Below are 6,335 nucleotides of genomic sequence, written 5' to 3'. Positions count from 1 at the left end.
TGGGTTCAGAAGTGAACCCCTTTTATACTGGTCTGGTCTAGACTCTTTACAACCAAACAGGTGTTGGTCAACCTTGGATGCTTGACCAAAACAATATGTGCGTCATAACTTTACTCTGAATTGGGGGAGTTGACCTTATAGGGAGAACATGAAATTTAGTGAATAACAAACCCATAAAATGTGTGTGGTCAGAAGTTTAGCTGAAAGACGGATGAGTAATACTTTCTTAAGAAAGTTGGAATTGGTAGACATATAGTTTCCTGTTATACTTCCTGTAGAAGCATTGATTAAGTATTGATTATGTATTGATATATTATTGAATATGTGAGATATATCTTATCATCACATAACATCCCCTTTTGTTAGAAAATGTGGCTTTCCCACATTTGTTTAGAAAAAAATATTGAAATAATGGTCCAATAGAGTTAACAATTAAAGTTCATATAAAACAAAATAATAATATTGTGAAACTTTTTAATTTACCTTCTACCTCCTCTTTCTCTCAAACTCTCACACAATGCCGTATGAAAATACATCGATAAAATTATAAAAGAAAACTGTTTCCAATAATGTGCAGACTTATGCACTATTCCTGAAAAACTATATAACATATTTACACTGTACAAACTATCTTACATACAAAAGACTACATCTGAACTCGACAAACCCAAAGAGTTCTTAAATCCAATCATATAAGCCAATACATTCAACTAAACAAGGTATACATAATACAATTCAACAATCGCAAAACACAAAATATCAAATTCACTGTTCTGTCAGAAGATAGATCCATAATCTTCAATCCAATCAATAACAATCTAAAAATTTATGATTTTGGAATAAAACGAGGGCGCTCAAGATGTTGGATATACTCTATGCAAATCTAGACCAATTTTACTTCATATAAAAGAAGTGTAAACACAGAATATTGTATAATCCAAACCTTACTCGTATAAGTTATAAGTCATATAAGACAAAGTTCTCCTACGTCATAAATCTTTAAAACGGTTCTTCAACAAGTGTATTTAAACTTGTAAACGATCATATAATGATCTAAAAGCAAATTATCACATCTGCCAAATTATCAATGTCTTGATACATACTAAATACATTTGTATGTTAATAAGAGAAAAGCTCTAAAACTTAGACATGATAAATAAACCTTTATCAATTTCACACATCAAATTACCTAAACAAATTCTGCAACATCCTCTTAGGAGTGCCTGTTACTGGTATAATTCTATCAAACAAAATCTTATGAATCAACGGTTCTTCATCTGGGTACATATCTATATTCCACCAAAAATTCACTTGTCTACTAGGTTTGTTGTCAACCTGTGATTTGTCAAATGAAACCAAAATTTGCAAGTGCCCTGACTTAAATCGTCCTCTATGAAGAGTCATAGTATCACTAGTAGGGGCAGTCAACAATAAGTCAATTTGTTTCCTTAACTCGTCCTGTGTCAGTTTCCTAGGGGTAGCTATACCTTGGTTATCTATCATAGATGAAGTATAGAGACTCTCATCGATTGGTTCTGTTTGTTGATAGCACATGATTTGTTCACAATCAAACTTTGACAAAATTTCATCATTTTCATTGATGAATTGTACTGTCTCTTTTTCAGAGCTTTCTTTGTCATTCTGTGTTTGGTTGTTCTCGCCTAGTGCTTGTTTCAACTTTTGGATGTGAGTGATATTTTTCCTTTCATTAGATGCTCTTACAAAGCAGGGTTTAAGCCTATTGTAATTGAACGCATCTCTCAGGATTTCTCCCTTTAGTGTAGCCAGAATATAGTGAGTTCTGTCTAGTACCTCATGGATTACCAAAGGTCCACACCATTCAGCAGCAATCTTTTTGGAGTTTGCTGTCAGGGAAGAAGAGCTTGGTTTGTACAAATATACTAATTGTCCTACTGAGTAGATTGGGCTCTTGCTTAGCTTCTGTGAAATGTTTGAGTTCTGTCTATCTTGTTGCTTCCTTTGCAATGAAAGCATGGTTCTAGAAATTTGTTGGAATTTCTTCTTAAGATGATCTACATATTCCTCATAGGTCTGGGATAATCCTTTCATAGGATTGAAAGTCAAATTAGTCAAGTTGGGGGGTTCCCGTCCGAACACTAACTCATATGGGCTATGATTCCCTAATTGGGCTGAGGAGAATGAATTGTAAGCATAGCATGTAGTTGAAATATATCTAACCCAATCATTTCCAAATTGGTTCAAATTCACTTTCAAGAACTGTGAAAGTGTACGGATATGTCTTTCAACATGCAAACTACCATGATTCTCTACGCTAATTACTTTCTTCTCTATCTGAAGTGTATCACACAACAATGTCAATAACTTTCCTGTCAATGATGCGGCTGCATCGGTTACAATGCAAGAGGGTGGTCCAAATACACAGATAACTTTCTGAATCAAAGCTTCACAGATAGTCTCTGCGTCTAAAGTTTTCAAAGGTGCACAAATTACAAATCGAGTTATCTCATCACATACAACCATCAAATGTTTGTAGCCTGTGATTGAATTTGGCATAGATTTAAAGTCTAAGCTAATCCTACCAAATGGGCGGTATGAGTCTGGGACTCGAGTATGAAAGGGTCTGACTTTGTCTGGTTTACCACGAAACTGTTGACATCTAAGACATGGAAAAACCCTTGAATTAATTAGTATAGAAACCAATAATTCCCAGTGGAAGAGTGTGGCATACAATCTACCCGAAAGAGTAACCAAATTTATGCTTAATGCTCTAACGGACTCATTGAATACACGGGCAAATTTGCTTACATGGGGTAAAAGGTCAAGCGATAGGTGCACGAAATGTTGTAATCGTGAAACACTTCACCATGTGCTTAATCATTGTCCAGTTGCCTTGGAACAAGGCCGTTTCACTTGGCGCCACAACAATGTATTACATCATATCGTTGAGGTCGCCAAGTCGGGTATTGATGCGCACAGTGAATCTGTATCGGGTCCTGTCATCCAAAGTGATCTCGCAGGTGACGCACGGTCTGTCCGGTCTACTGTACCTCTTGAATGCACCCAAACAGACTTAATCCCAGATATGTGCATATTTTGGAAACGGGATAAGAAACTTGCAATTATTGAACTCACGGTTCCTTTCGAAACAAATCTGATCAGGGCAAATGAACGAAAATCAAATAAATATGCACCTATGATTTCGGACATAGAAGCCAATGGTTTCGATGTGCTTTTCTTTCCTATAGAAATAGGTTCCAGGGGCTATATCAATAGCGACAATTCACAAAAGCTGAAGAAATTTCTCTCGTTATGTGGGAAACCAGTGCCTTTCAAGACCTTTCGGGATAAACTTGCGTCACTTGCCATCACTTCTTCATTTGTAATATATTCGGCCAAGGAGGAACCCGTATGGGAATGTCATGACCCACTAATGTAATAATGTAATAATAACCAAATACCGTAAGACAAAAAAATAATTTTAACAAAAAAAAATTACTACGACTTATTGTGAGGATTTCCAAAATGTGACCCCCCCCCCCCCCATAGCATACACTCTCGGGGATATTTTGTTCAATGTATTGCCGTTGGTGGGCGTAAGGGCCTTCCGACTGTTGATTGATAAAATGCATTCGTTTCGTGTGCAATTTCCTTTGCCCAGCGGTTGGTGGATTCATGTGTTGACCAGCCCAATGCTTTTTCTTTCTTCTTTCTGGGAGTGTATGATGTGTGGAGGGAAACAAATATCCATTTATATGTATCCAATGAAGACAGAAACGTAATCTGGTCATTTGCCTGTGTCGGGGTATATTATGTGCAATCATTTGAATTTATGTAATGCCCTGGAAGTCACATGTTGTTTTTCTTTCTCTCTCACACCCCCTCTCTCTCCCACCAGCCCTCACCCTCTCACTCTCTCTCCTCTCTCTTTTACTCTCCCCCTTTTTCATTCCTTCTCTTCTATTTTTTTTATTTCACCTTTGTATGTACCATCTCTCCCTTCTTTTATTTCTACCTCTCTTTTCTTAACTGCTTTAGTTCCCGTTTTTCATCTACATACTGTACTTCTTTATAATAATTTCATGCTTGTTTTAATACTTTGATTCGGGGTAATTATAGTAATGTATTGTATACGCTATTATGTTAATGTAATCTATGTTATTTATGTATGCCCTGCTTGTTCTGTTACTCAGATATGTCCTGGGCGTTCCTTTCTTCTATGTTTGTATATATTTTATTCCTTTGTTTGAACGATTTGAATGTTAATAAAGTGATGAATTACTACTAATTACTTATCCTCTCAAACATATTTGGGAAATAGAAATTACGTCTGACAGTCAAGTACGTACGCATAGTTCCTTGATGGTTACTAAGAAGATTGTCATGATACTGTGATATGATTGTGTCTGTCAAAGATTCTGGGATAGCAAGTTGCAAGGTGTAATCGTCGTCATTGTCATGAAAGAATAAACGAAACAAAAGACCATCACACAAAATGTATTGCTCTGACTTGGTCTGTACAGCTCTAGCTGCTTTCTTGTCACTCGGCAATATATCATAAGCCAAATAGTCATAGACTGGCTTGTAAAATGGTGATGTTTCCTGTTCGGTCTTCACAGTCCTCATATTAATTGGCAAATTGTAATCCCTAAATAATCTTTCTTTTGATTACTTCCATGATTTTATCCACCTCTTGTTGTCTCGGAATATGTCCGGCTACTACATTGTTTACTTTAGTAGTAAGAGTCTAGGAGGTGTGTACAAATCACTTGGTACTTGCCTATAATTATCATCTAGAGAAGATTCTCTCTTCTTATCAACTAATCTTGGTTCGACTTGAACATTATTCTGTCTACTAGTCCTGGGTTGAACAGGTGGGTCACTATTCAGTTCAGTCTGACCATATGGAATGTCATGCTGAGATTGAGATCTAGGTAAATCTCTTGTTATTGGTAATGGGCCATTTGTGGTCTGCTGTGACATATCGCTAGGATTTATTGGGGTCTGTTCACATTGTCTGGTATCTGAAAGTTTCTTTGGAAACAAATCTGGGACTGAAATTCCCATCTTCTTGGCATAAGCCCTAGTAACAGTTCGCTCTGCGGGTTGTACAGGGTTAAGTGAATCATCACTCTCAATTAAGTCTTCTTCTGAGAATAGACTATATGCCATAGGAACTACATTGTCAATTTCTACAAGAGGTGGATAAAAATATACGAAGAAAAGAGATTAACTGAAAACATACTTAAGAACGACACGTGCACACGTTGGTATCAATAAGGCATAGGTCTATCTTAATTGTTTGACGAAAGATGGTAAAGCAGTGTAGTTGTAATGTCTTGGTCAAGGACCGTGCCTGGAATCGAACCCCGGACTCCAATGGTATAGTCCGGCGCCTTAGACCACTCGGCCATTGTAAATGTTGTACCTACACACATCACTATCTATCACTCTCCTTCTCTCGCACACGACACACGCACACACATCCCCTCACACTTCCATCTCTGTTTATCTCGCTCTCTCCTCTTATCCTCTTCGATCTCCATTTTTCCGGTTCCCCTCCTTTCTTGTTAGTGTACCTCTAAGGATTATAATATGTATGACAACATCGTTTGAAATAACCTTAAATTATAATCGTTTCCATGAGATTCCTAAGTCATTAATTGGAAGATAACCTTTTGTGTCCTAACGAAATTATTGTCATGAAATCAAAGCAATGCTAGGTTTCATTGTAAATAAATCTAACCATTGTAATCATGGTAATCTAACCATTGTAATCATATAATTAATTATCAGGACTATTCATATTAACCATTGTAATCATCTAATTAATTATCAGGACTATTCATATTTTCATCATCGCGAGTGTTTGTATTTATCCTGGGTATTTGTTTTATAGGTGAAGCATTCTTGCTTGTTTTACCTAACTGGGGGATGAGTTCAATGCAGCTAAACATGCTGATGTTACGTCATAGTTACTTATAATGTTAATTCTTCTACGTGTTTCAATTTATTCTTCCCTTCAGAAAACGTTTATCAAACAGATGGTCTACGACACGAAATCCTCTCTACGATCCGAACGCTTCTAATAGTTGAATTTATCCCATGGCCTGACGGATGACGACTGCAAGAGAAAGCTTTCCATAATGAGCCCTATACATATGGACGTTTTAACTAGCGTAACATGTATATTTACGAAGAAGAAACTAATTGAAAATTATCATGTATCTTACAAATGACTTGCATAAATCGTTAGGTTTGTGACAGTTCCATAATTAAAATGAAATATAAATAGCCATCATATCAGCCTAAAATGTGTCATTTATGTATAATGACGTCTTTCGAAATTTTCCGTA

The 6,335-nt window shown here is 36.5% G+C and overlaps 1 pseudogene; it reads right to left on the bottom strand.

The window, feature by feature from the left end:
* Positions 1–4,263: 4,263 nt before the first annotated feature.
* Positions 4,264–5,936, bottom strand: LOC135156705 (uncharacterized; annotated as a pseudogene).
* Positions 5,937–6,335: the final 399 nt, after the last annotated feature.

Source organism: Lytechinus pictus, chromosome 14, assembly GCF_037042905.1.
Source record: "Lytechinus pictus isolate F3 Inbred chromosome 14, Lp3.0, whole genome shotgun sequence".
In the NCBI taxonomy this organism is placed as follows: Eukaryota; Metazoa; Echinodermata; class Echinoidea; order Temnopleuroida; family Toxopneustidae; genus Lytechinus; species Lytechinus pictus.
The sequence above is the reverse complement of the archived record's forward strand: the minus strand, read 5'-3'. Positions and strand labels throughout refer to the sequence as shown.